The sequence below is a fragment of the Prionailurus viverrinus genome, chromosome A1 (assembly GCF_022837055.1).
Source record: "Prionailurus viverrinus isolate Anna chromosome A1, UM_Priviv_1.0, whole genome shotgun sequence".
Taxonomy (NCBI): domain Eukaryota; kingdom Metazoa; phylum Chordata; class Mammalia; order Carnivora; family Felidae; genus Prionailurus; species Prionailurus viverrinus.
The window spans coordinates 23,572,815-23,586,783 of record NC_062561.1 but is presented as its reverse complement, the minus strand read 5'-3'; the positions used below and the strand labels follow the sequence as shown (position 1 = coordinate 23,586,783).

General features: G+C 38.5%; 1 long non-coding RNA gene across 1 annotated transcript in view; it reads right to left on the bottom strand.

Annotated features, from left to right (window-relative positions):
• Window positions 1-12,352, bottom strand: part of LOC125172959 (uncharacterized) — a 44,937-nt gene extending 32,585 nt beyond the window's left edge. Inside the window, exon 1 of the long non-coding RNA XR_007154878.1 lies at window positions 12,251-12,352. This is a non-coding gene — a long non-coding RNA (uncharacterized LOC125172959). The remainder of the gene's footprint in view (window positions 1-12,250) is intronic.
• Window positions 12,353-13,969: the final 1,617 nt, after the last annotated feature.

The following is a 13,969-nucleotide window of genomic DNA, read 5'->3' as shown; positions in this document are numbered from 1 at the left end:
TGTTTTCTTTCTTCTGGAATCTCTTTAATATGAAAGTGATTACACTTGATGTTACTACATTTCCTAAGTCTAGTTTCATTTATTTTTTTCCTCTTGCCTTTTTTTTAGGGAAAGAGACAGAGACAGAGACAGAGAGAGAGAGAGAGAGCGCACATGGGTACATATGGGGGAGAGAGGCAAAGATAGAGAATCTCAAGCAGGCTCCACACTCAGTACAGAGCCTGATGCAGGGCTCAATCCCACACCCAGGGATCATGACCTGAGCCAAAATCAAGAGTCAGACACTCAAGTGACTGAGCCAACCAGGAGCCCCCAATTTTTCCATCTTGTTCAGCTTTAGTGTTTTCTATTACTCTGTCCTCCATGTGACTGACCCATTCTTCTGCTTCCTCTAGTCTACTATTTATTCCATCTAGTGTATTTTTAATTTCAGATATTGAATTTTTGATCTATGCTTGGTTCTCATTTATGTTTACTAACTCTTCATTTAAGGTCTCTTGAGGTCCTCCACTCTTTTCTGAAACCCAGGGATTATCTTTATGACCATTACTTTAAATTCTCGATCAGGCATACTACTTAGATCTGTTTCATTTAGCTCACTTGCTGTTCTTTTGTCCTGTTCTTTTATTTGGGACATATCTTCTGTCTCATTTTGTCTAACTCTCTGTGTCTGTTTTTATGTATTAGGAAAGTCAGCTATAGCTCCTGCTCTTGAAAGCAGTGGCCTTATGAAGAAGAGGTCCTGTAGTGTTCTGTACTGCAATATCTGATGTTCACCAGAATCTTCTGCTTCAGGGGTATCTCCTATTTGTGTTTTATGTGCCCTACTATTATGACTGAGCCACTTTTGCCTTCAGTCAAGTCATCTGCAATGGTTCCTTTGCCTGTTGTGGGCAGTGTTTGGTCCCTGTGATGTTAGAGGGCTAGTGTGGGGCCACCTTGGGCTTGAGTTGAGCCAGACCAGGCATTTGCCAGACATGCAGTAGCACTGACCTACAGAATGCTTCCTCTGTGTTGTTTCCTGAGAAGCTTCATGGTGGGTAGGGTCTGCAGTCAGACTAGATACCTACCCCACCCCAGTGTTGGGGCTGCAGTTGGATTGGTGTGTGTGGTTATCTTCCCCTTTCCCTATAGCAGGAGTCATTTGGAGTGGTGGTATCCCTTCAGAGTTGTTTGCATACTGCCGTTTGTGGCTCTGCTTTGGATAGGCTCTGGCAAGGGTGTATTGGAAGTGACAGATAGGAGAACACAGGGCTGATGCACATAATGTTAGCAAGGTTTATGCAGGTCTCTTTTGGGAGAGGAACCAGATCTTCTTTAGAAAACTGCTGCCACGGGGGCTGGAGGATCTGCAGAAGAGTGCAGGGGTAGGTCTGCTGTGGGAGGAGACCCCAAGCTGAGGCCTGGATGGATGGAACAACTTCACAGGAGAATATAGGAGGTGGGACACAGTGTTAGCAGTCTAGGTGGAGAACGCCGACACTGTGTCATTCCTGTAGGTATCTGTGTGTCTAGGCTGGGGTAGGATAAGGAATGTCACTCTCCAGCTCGTTTGTCCCTCGAGAAGTCTCGTAAAGATCCCTGCTTTTCCAGTACTCTCTGAGATTAGTAAATAATCCTCCTTCTTGTATACCCCTGGCATTTTCCAAACTGCTGCTTCTATGATCTCAAAGGGGCTGTCTGTTGTGCTGTCTCTTTAAGGGATTGAACTCAGTTTCCCAATATTTTCCAGCTCTCCCAGAGCCAAGCACTGATTTCTAAAATTCCAGATGTTATGCCTGGAAGTACTCATTGTAAGTACTTACTGAATTGTAAGTTCTCATGAAATTAGGGCCCTCTGGTCCTCAAAGCCAAATGTTATAGGATTCATCTTCCCATGTGGGTTCCCCATGCCTGGAGTGCTTGGTGTGAGGGTCTGTTTCTCTCCCCCTCTCTGTGCCTGTGGCACCTCTCCCTCCCACAGTCTTGAAGGTCTGGTTAGCTCCCAACTGTGTCTCTGCCCTTACTAAATTCCTCAATGTGGCTTCTTCTCTACATTTAGCTGTGGCGAGTCTGCTCAGCCAGTCTCTGGGTCATTTTCTGGGTTATTTACACTGATATGGTGACATCCAGTTGTATCTATAGTACGGATCTTCCTACTCTGCCATCCTCCCCAGAAGTCCATCCACGACCTTATATATATTAATGTAACTCTCTCAAACCACTCCATGAGGCTGATCTATTATTAAAACCATCTCATAGGTAAGACAACTGAGGCACATCGAGTTTAAGAATTGGTTAATAAATATTGAAGTTTCTACTAGGCGACAAGCCCAGTGCCAGACTTTGTGACTATCACGATGGCACATTACCTAATGTTGATACGTTCTAGCCTGGCAGTCTTTGCTCTGGTAGGTTTGAAACCCAACTGCTCTGGGAACTTCCTCGGAGAATAGGCCATCACTTAGTCAGTCACATTTCCCAGCAGAGGAGAAATGGAGTATGTGTTCAAAACATATCTGCTGAAATAGCAAGGCCTATTTCAAAAAGGGAGATATCAAATCTGATGGCAAGCCTGAGGAAAATATGGAGAGATAAGAGTAAAATATAGAAGTTGTAAAAGGAAAATACTGAGGAGTGAAAAAGGATGTCCCAGAGATATTTTTCCTTTTTTGGCTGGGAAGATATACAGGAGACTGAAATCCTTCTATGGAATAAGGTATGCCACCCCGGGAGCCAATGAGCAAGTAGGACTGAAGAGCCGAGTTTAGTGGGCAGGAGCTATACTGAGATAAGGTTTGGGAAGGGGTTCACATTTTCTCAATACTGTGCCCAAGGAGGTAGGGTAGAGGAAAGTTCAGAAAAGCTTAACTTCATTTAGTAGCTTTAAGGAGTCAGTGGTCAGGGAAACAACAGGATCAATGTTTTGTTTTGATTTTTAGAAAGAACACAGCGTAGGGGGCACCTGGATGGCTCAGCAGGTTGAGCATCTACCTCTTGATTTCACCTCAGGTAATGATGCCAGGTTCATGGGATTGAGCCCTGCAGCATCAGGCTCCACACTGAGCATGGAGCCTGCTTAAGATTCTCTCTGTCCCTCTCCCCTGCTTGTGCTCTCTCTCTCTAAAATATTTTTTTAAAAAAAGAGCACAGTATAGAAGACAGATTTCCTTGTCTATATTTTCCTGCTTGCAAAGATTTTTTCCAGCTTCAATATTTTTGCTATTATCCTAATTCAGCAGAAAATTGGTCCTTATTCCAATTCCACATAATCAAAGCTATTCCCATAGATGTGTTCCATAAGCTCTAATGACAAAGCCCAGAAACTGTAATGATCTCAGGCATTTGAAGTTGTTGAGAGATACTTAACAAGAATATCAAGAAATAAATTCCACCTTTGAAAGTTCACAGTCAATACATTTTCATTATGAAGAAGAAGAAATGTGCACCTGCATGATCAGCAGGAAAGAAGAAATCACAAGCTGCGCTTAGTTGGGGTAGAGTGTGAGATTACCCTGCATGTAAACCCAAGGATTCACACACACTGGAAATGCTCATCTGAGCTTGCTGATGTGATAATAAGCTAGAGGTGTTTTAACTATTTTTTTTTTTGTTTTTTTTCTGTCAGACAATTTTCCTACTGACAGGAGAGGGCTTGGCAGTCCCACAAAAACACACTCCTGATTTTGAAGTCACCAATGTGTTTCTCACCACTGCCAAATCCAATAAATGTTTTCCTATCCTCACCCTCCTGACCTCATTGAACACTGTTGACCATACCCCTGCAAAGTTATCCTTTCATAGGCCTCTATTTCCTACTTCTCTGACATTTTTGACAATGTTTTATTATTACTACCTCTTACAAATGCATCTCTTCCCATACCTTCACCATCTTGTTCTTAGCCCTCTGTTTCTTGCTTTAAACCCTAGTTTAGTGCTCAATGCAAACTTACTAAGGCTGACCAAGAATAAATAGATGCCCGTCTCCATCTAAAGATTGCTTCTATAATTAACTCAAATGGTTTTGCAGAGTTAATAGTGGTCAGTTTCTGGTCAACACTGGAAAAACAATGTCAAAATCTTCTTAATTTCATGTTCTCAGATTCCTTGAAGTTTACCATCTCTGTCTTTATGACACTGTTTCTCAGATTTAAAAATTATGGACTCCTTTCAAATAAAAAATATTCCAGTAGATTAAATGTTGATGTGAATTAGTGGTATTTTATACTCAACATATAAAAACATAAAATTGGGTATAATTCTTAAATCTCTTAAAAAACTATAAAACCAAAATGAATTAAATATAACAAAATTACAAAACTGATAAAATTCCGCTTAACACTATTTAATGTAACAGATAATCTTGTTTTGCTGAAAATAAATCACTGTTTATAGCAGGAAGAGGGAATGATCTGTTACTGTCCACGTTCATTGGAGTTGGTATGCCTATAATTAATGCTACAGAGAAATATACCTTTGTCTATAAATTCAGGTGTAAAAATCATTTTATTCATCATTTCCACGACTCAATTTAATTTCTCTCTTTAGCTGTCATCTGCCAGGACAGTAGAAACTTAATCTCAGAGTTAATTCAGGATTTGCCTTGCTTCTCCCCCTGATTGCACCTAAGTTCTGTGGTTCTTAGATGGTACCAAAGCGCATGACAGAGATGAAAAGAGACAGGGGGTTGGTGGGACAGGGAATGTAACTATCTGATATTCAAATCCTCTGTCCACACTAGTGTTTGTGGACTAGTTAATTGGTAGCACACGTGGGTCCCCAGGAAGAATGCCCTTGTTTCTATCCTTTTGCTCCTTCAGTCTTCCAGCACTTTCCTCCATATCTATGCCTGGCTGACGCTCAGGAGACCCCACTGTACTGTCAATGACCCCATTTCCCAGCTATACTCAACAGTCAAAATGAGTATGGATCTTGCCACCTTCATTAGGCTCTAACCCTGGGAGCAAAGTAGAGATGCCTTCTACTTCTGGATGCCCCAAATATATGTAAAAGTTTTCCACCTCCTACATGTTCTATTTATGTATCAGGATGCAAAATAAAGTCCATGTAGGAAAGGACTCCTCTAACATCTCTGTTGTGAACAGTATGGACACAAAGAATTTGTTAGGAGACTTGTAGTCCAAGATGGTGATGAAGGAAGACTCTGAACTCACCTCCTTCATGAAACACACCAAATTACACCTATGTATAGAACAATTCCTCCTGAAGACCTGAGGGCTGACCAAACAGCTTCTATACGACAAAAGACGTAACAGTAAAAGAGAAAAGGGACTGAGACAAAGTAACTAAGGGAACCTCTAGCCCTGATGTTGCAAACTGCATTGGGAAGGGGTAATACTGAGGGACCTGAAACAATTTCCGCTTTCCTTGGGCACAGAAAAAAAGCCACAGTTTAAAAAAGCAACTAGCATATAAAAGAGCCAGCCTTAGAACTCTGCCAAGTGGTGAATGAGCTGAGTGAATTCTCTCTGGATCAGAGAGACTGGAGCCCAACGTGATTTATGCTCCTCCTTCACCTTGAAAGCACAGATCAGAGCAGGGTCAGGATGCCAAAGCCAGCTCACCACCTCAGTGAGCTCCAGATTCACTGGCCCACACCAGCCCTGGTCATGCTGGGGCACAGAAAAAAAAGCTGTGATTTAAAAGAGCAACTAGTATATAAAAGAGACAGCCCTAGAACTGTGCCAAACAGGGGGGAGCTGCCAGAATGCCCTCCAGGTGGGAGAGGCTGGCAGACACAATTTACATACTCCCCCACCCCCACCTTAATAACATGAAGAGGAGCAGAAACCATGCATACTAGCCAACCTGCCACATCAGTGAGCCCCAGATCCGATGGCCCACACCAGCCCTGGTCACCCTGGGGCACATAAGAAATACTGTGGTTTTCCCAACTAACATTGGGGTGCCTGGCTAGCTCAGTCGGCTAAGCATCCAACTTTGGTTCAGGTCATGATGTCACAGTCTGTGAGTTCCAGCCCAGCGTCAGGCTCTATGCTGACAGCTCAGAGCCTGGAGCTTGCTTCGGATTCTGTGTCTCCCTCTCCCTCTGCCCCTCCCCCATTCGTTCATTCTCTCTCTCTCTCTCTCTCTCTCTCTCTCTCTCTCTCTCTCTCTCAAAAATAAGCATTGAATAGAATAGAATAGAAAAATTAGCATATAACAGGGCCAGTCCTCCAACCTGTGCCAAACAGCGGATGGAGCTTCTGGAACACTCTCAGGTGGGAGAGGCTGATGGATACAATCTATACTCCATCCCCAACTTGAAAGCACAAACCAGTGCACAGTCTGAACATCCTAACCAGCCTGATTCCTCAGTGAGCTCCAGACCCCCAGCCTACCCCAGCCACCAATCCCATGAGAACACCCATGATCAGTGTTTACCACAGTTTCAGCCTTCATGCCAATGTGACATAGGTGCAAAACACATGGGAACACTCCAGGCCCATGCCACTTCAGCTCCAGATGGTTTATTAAAGCACCTCCAGTGCAGAACATTCTAGAAACTCCTGAACAATGTCTCCTTCAAATCCAGCTGCCCTAAGTACTCACTACATGAAGCACCCCAGGAACCCCAAGTCTGTGCTTGCTTCAGTTCCAGCCACGCTTACAGGGCACCTCCTGCACAGAGTGCCCCAGAATACTCCTGCCCACACCAGCCTCATCTCCAATTATCTAGCCAAGACAATCCCTGCACTAAGTACCCTGGAACACCTGGCTTGCACCAAATTCAGCTTCATCTGTCCCACCACATTGCCCTCAGCGTGGAGAGTCCTACACATTACCTCAGTTCTAGCCATTCTGCCAGGATTCCCTCTGCACAAAGAGCCCCAGGACACCCCAGAAACTGCTTCAGCTTCAACTATCCTTTCTAGGTGCTTTCTACATGCAGACCCTCAGGACATCCCACCGTGCACCTACTTTAACTTTAGCTATCTGCCAAGGCACTCACTGTGTGGAGAATCCAGGGACCCCCGTACACACCAACCACAGCTCTAGCAGACAGCAAAAGTCATCAACACAAATAGTCTACATAGGGGACAACCATACATGAGACCATTCCTTCAAGTTTAAGAGAAGTAGCTGTTCCACTTAATCCACAGAAACACACAGTCAAGCAAACTGGGGAGACAGAGGAATATGCTCCAAAGAAAGAATAAGAAAACACACACACACACACATACACACGCACGCACACACACAGAAAAAGAACAGAAATACAGATAAGCAATATGCCTGATAAAGAATGTAAGTAATGATTGAAATGATGCTCACCAGGCTGTCCACACTAGCGTTTGTGGACTAGTTAATTGGTAGCATATGTGGGTCCCCAAGAAGAGTGCCCTTGTTTCTATCATTTTGCTCCTTCAGAATGAATCAACACAGTGAGACCTTCAATAAAATGATAAAAAATAATAGGAAGAACCAGAGTTGAAGAATACAATAACTCAAATAAAAAATACAGTAAAGGGACTGGACCAGAAGAATATAACATATACACAACATTCCATCCAAAATCAACAAAATATGCTTTTCAAGTGCACATGGAACATTCTCCAGAATAGATCACATTAGCCTACAAAATAAGCTTCAATAAATTTTTGAAGATTTATATCATCCTATACTTCTATTCTGACCACAACAGTAGAAATCAAACTAGAAATCAATCACAAGGAAATAACTAGAAAAAAAACACAAATACATGGAGACTAAACAACACAAGACCAAGCAACCAATTGGTCAATGAATCAATCAAAGAATAATTTTAAATAAATACAAAGAGATGAATTAAAATGAAAACTCAATGGTCCAAAATCTTTGGGGTACATCAAAAACAGTTCTAAGAGAAAAATATATAGCAATAGAGGCCTACCACAAGAAACAAGCTCAAACAATTGCCCTTACACCTCAAGGAGCTAGAAAAATAACAAAGTCCCAGGTGGGTAGAAAGAAGGAAATAATAAAGATCAGAGTAGATATAAATGACACACAGACTAAAAACAAACAAAAACAAAAACAAGTAAAAAACAAAAACAAAAAACAAACAAAAACAGAAAAAAAAATCAAGTGAACCAAGGACTGTTTCTTTGAAAAGATAAAATTGACAACCCTTAGGCAGATTCATCAAGAAAAAAAGCAAAATGACCCAAATAATTAAATCAGAAATGAAAGTGAATAAATGACACCACAGAAATACAAAGAATTATGACAATACTATGAAAAATTATTACATGCCAACAAACTGCACAACCTAGAAAATAAATTCCTAGAAACATACAATCTTTCAAAACTGAATCTGGAAAAAATAGGAAATCGGATCAGACCGATTATTAATAACAAAATTGAATTGATAATCAATAAAACATCAAAAAATAAAAGTTCTGGGACCAGGTTGTTTCACAGATAAATTCTATCCAACTTTTAGAAAAGAGTTAATACCTATTCTTCTCAAACTACTCCAAACAGAAAAGAAAGGAAACCTTCCAAATTCATTCTATGAAGCCAGCATTACCCTGATACCAAAACCAGATACAACACCACAAAAAAGGAAGCTATACATGATACAATGTTCACAAATCAGTTGATACTACAACACAACAAGAAAACAAAGGATAAAAATCAGGTTATCATCTTAATAGATACAGAAAAAGCATTTGAAGAAATTCAACATCTATTCATGATAAACTCTCAACAATGTGGGATTAGAGGGAATGTATCTCAACATAACAAAGGCCCTATATGAAAAAACCACAGCCAAGATCACACTCCAAGGTGGAAAACACAGCATTTTCTCTAAGAAACAATGCAAAGATGTCAAGTCTCACCACTCCTATTCAACAGAGTACTAGAAGTCATAGGCACAGCAATCAGATAATAAAAAGAAATACAAGACATCCAAATTGGTAAGGAAAAAAATAAAGCTTACACTATTTGCAGAAAACATGATACTATATGTAGAAAATCCTAAAAAAAAAAAACTACTAAAAGTAATAAATGAATTCAGTAAAGTTGCAGAATAAAAAATTAATATTCAGAAATTGGTAGCATTTCTATACATTAATAATGAAGTAACAGAGAAATTAAGAAAACAATACCATTTACAACTACACTAAAAAGAATAGTTAGAAATAAATTTGACCAAGAGGTAAGATACATTTACTCTATAAGAAATTGATGAAGAAACTGAAGATGACACAAATGGAAAGATATTCCATATTCTTGGATTGAAAGAATTAATATTGTTCAAATGTCCATACTACCCAGAGCCATCTACAGATTCAGTGCAATCCCTATCAAAATAACAAAAGCATTCATCACAACACTATAACAAATAACCTTAAAATTTGTTTGGAACCTAAAAGACCCTGAATAGCCACAGCTACCTTGAGAAAGAACAATCTTGGAGTTACTACAATCCCAGATTTCAATATATACTACAAAGTTGTAGTATTCAAAGCAGTATGGTACTGGTACAAAAATAGACATATAGGTTAATAGAACAGAGACCCCAGAAATTAAGCCATATTTATATAGTCAGTTAATCCATGACAACAGAGGTAAGAATATACAATGGGGAAAAGACAGTATCTTCCATAAGTTGTGCTGGGAAAATTGAACAGCTGCATACAAGGAATGAAACTGAACCACTTTCTTCTACCATATACAAAAACTCAAAGTAGATTAAAGACCTAAATGAGAGACCTAAACCCACAAAATTCCTAGAAGAAAACATAGGCAGTAATCTCTTTGACAGTAGCCACAGAGACATTTTTCTAGGTGTGTAACCTTTAGCAATGGAAATAAAAGCAAAAATAAACTATTGTAACTACACCAAAATCAAAAGCTTTTTAATAGCAAAAGAAACCATCAACAAAATGAAAAGACAACCTACTGAATGGTAGAAGATATTTGCAAATTATATAACTAAGGAGTAATATCCAAAATATATAAAGAACTTATCCAACTCAACCCCCCCCCCAAAATAATAATATCCAAAAATAGGGAGATGACCAAAATAGACATTTTTCCAAAGAAGACATATAGATGGCCAGCAGACACCTGAAAAGATGCTCAATATCACTCATGAGGGAAATGCAAATCAAAATCACAATAAGATATCAACTGGGGCGCCTGGGTGACTCAGTCGGTTAAGTGTCCGACTTCAGCTCAGGTCACAATCTCACGGTCCATGAGTTCGAGCCCAGCGTCGCGCTCTGGGCTGATGGCTCAGAGTCCGGAGCCTGCTTCGGATTCTGTGTCTCCCTCTCTCTCTGACCCTCCCCCGATCATGCTCTGTCTCTGTCTCAAAAATAAATAAACGTTAAAAAAAAAAATTAAAGTTTAAGATATCAACTTATATCTGTCAGAATAGCTAAAATAAAAAAGTAAAAAAATACAAGTGTTGGTGAAAATATAGAAGCAAAGTAACCCTCATGCACTGTTGGTTAGGAATGTACATGGGTACAAGCCACCATGAAAATCAGTATGGACATTCCTCCAAAAATTGAATATAGAAATACCACACGATCCAATAATTCCACTAATGGGTATCTACCTAAGAAAATGAAAACACTAATTTGAAAAGATATATGTACCCCTATGTTTATTGCAGCATAGTTTGCAGTAGCATGGAAGCCACCTAAGTGTCCATCCATATAAGAACAGATAAAGAACATGTGGCATGTGTGTGTGTACACACACACACACACACACACACACACACTGAAATATTATACAGCCACAAAAGAGGTGAAATAATGCCCTTTGCAACAACATGGATAGACCTAGAGGGTATTATGCTAAATGAAATAAGTCAGAGAAAGGCAAATACCTTATGATTTCATTCATATGTGGAATCTAAAAAAAATTTTAAAAGAAGAATCGAACTTAGAAACATGGAAAACAAACTGATGGTTGCCAGAGGGGAGGATCTGGAGGTATGGGAGAAATGGGTGAAGGGGAGTGGGAGATAAAAACTTCCAGGTATGTAATAAATAAGTCACAGGAATAAAAGGCACATAAGCATAAGGAATATAATCAATAATATTGTAATATGTCATATGGTGACAAGGGGTAGCTACACTTGTAATGAACATAGTATAATATATAAACTTATCAAATCACTATGTTGTACACCTGAATCTAAAGTGATATATTTTAACTATACTCAAATGAATTTTTTTAATAATCAGTTAATATTTTTTTAAATGTTATTGAGTTACATTGTCATGTGCTGTGTGTAACTCAATTCTTCCACCACATTTATCTACTCAAATTCTTACTTCAGCACACCATGGCACCATTTGGTTCTCAATTGACATGAACATTTCATTTTCATATTTAATCTACCCATTTTTCTAACTGATAGCAAACCCAGGTACTGAAATGAAGGAAATATCCTGTCATCTTTCCATATAATATTGTGGTCATACAAATAATCCAAAATATCCATTAGTTGAGTTGAAAGGGTGGTCACTTTGTCATCATAGTGAAAATATAATATCTGAAAATTCTTTCATAGAACTCTCAGACACCCCAGAATACATCCTAAGATCTCTGGGGTCTGAGAACCCCAGTTTGTAAACACTGTGTTACAACAAACCTCTCTTCTTTTCAACTCACCTTCCTGACAAGAGAGAAGTTCAGCAAATGGTTATGAATTGATTATCTTTTAGTTTTACTATCACATGTCATTATGTGGATATATCTTATCACCAGTGAGAAACCCCTCCAAATCTCACTTCCACATACCTTACTTGTGGGAAAGACCACTCTTGGGTCCTCCAAACCCACCTGGTGCTACTGTCTTCTCTTTTTGCCTCTGCCCACAAAGGAGAGTATTTGGCTCCTCTCTCCATGGAGTATAAATTTTATTAATTCAGCCTTCTAATTTTTGGCTGTTGTTCCTTAGTCTTCTTTATTCCATTTGTTACCTTCTGTCTATCAACTGCATTTTGCTAGCTCAAGTCTCTATTCCCAACAATTAGAAATTTTGGTTGAAGATTCTGGAAACATAGGCCAATATCACCAAGGTGAACCTGTGATTAGCACTTGCTGGCGCATACAAGGGAAAATATTGTTTTGGGGTAAATAACTAACATTAATTACAGCCTTAAGAAAATGATTGAAGAAAATTAGCTAATGATCCTTAACCTAATTCTGCTGTTTAACTAATTAAAATCTATTTTCTCAAGTTCTGACATGGTATGTAACACCCTGAAGAAGAAAAACAGATTGTTGTTTATCTTACCTGTGCACCCCAAGCACCAGAATCTTGGCTAAAGTTGTTTGTTGAATTCTTCTCATCCAGGTATCAATTGATAACAATGTCAAAAGGTGGGTATTCTTTAACTTGGATCTGCATAAAGATAACAAAAACTTAGTTACAGATTACTGATCTCTTTTCATGGGATGAGATCCATTTTTCCATTCATTTCTTCAGTATTTATTAGGCACAAGGTATATGCTTAATACTTATTCCTAGTTATTAACATAGTACATCTCTAAATATTGTAAAAAGCATTCCTAAATTTCAGGGGGTTTATAATATAGGAAACTAGTAAACAAGGCTAGAAAAGGATGTATTCATTAATTTACTAAACACACACATACATGTACACACAGAGAGAGAAAGAGAATTCACTATAGGCCAGTCAGTATTCTAAACCTTTTAAAAACATCAGACCAAGAAAATTTCATAATAACCCTGTTAGGTATTTAGTATCATCTCCATTTTTCCTAGGAAGAAACTGAAGTTCATAAAGGTGAAGTGGTCCAAGACCATAGCACTATTAGTGAAGGAATTGGGATCTGAACCCAGAAAGTATAGCTCCAAAGTGCTTACTACACATGCTGTTACCAAAATACATTTCCTAAATGTTGTTCACAGAAAGAGTTCTATGGGACAAGTCATTTTAGGAATACTTCATACTCTCTCCTATCTCTACAAAATTCATAATGCACATTAGCATATTAAATCCAACTATAACAAAACCCATTTAGCTTTAATTAAAACAAAGATGCTCAACATCACTATCAGAGAAATTCAAATCAAAACCAAAATGAGATATCACCTTATACCTGTCAGAAGGATTAGTATCAAAAAGACAGGACAAAAGACAAAGACTTTTGTCAAAAAGACAAGTGTTGGTGAGGATGTAGGGAAAAAAGGGAACCCTTGTACACTATTAGTGGGAATAATTGGTGCAGTCACTATGGAAAACAGTATGGGGGTTCCTCAAAAATTAAAAATAGAATTACTAGATAATCCAGTAATTCCACTATTGGGTATTTACCCAAAGAGAATGAAAACACTAATTTGAAAAGATTTATGTACCCCTATGTTTATTGCAGCATTATTTATAATAGCCAAGATATGGAAGCAACCCAAGTGTGCAGCCATACATGAATAAAGTTGGTGTGATACACACACACTATATATATATATAGATAGATATATATACACACACTATATGATATATATATACATATCATATATATGTATATGATATATATGATATATATGATATATATATCATATATATGATATATACACTATATATAGTGTACAATATATACATATGATATATGTATATGATATATACATATGATATATGATATAGTATCATATATGATACTATATGATATATGTATATACACTATATATATTCTGGAAACATAGGCCAATATGCACCAAGGTGAACCTGTGATTAGCACTTGCTGGTGTATACAAGGGAAAATATTGTTTTGGGGTAAGTAACTAACATTAATTACAGCCTTAAGAAAATGATTGGAGAAAATTAGCTAATGATCCTTAACCTAATTCTGCTATATATATAGTGATCCTTACTATATATATATAGTAAGCTAATGATCCTTAATCTAATTCTGCTACACTATATGTATATTCTTTTCTGTGGCTGAGTAATACTCCATTGTATATATGATATATATACATGTATATATATCA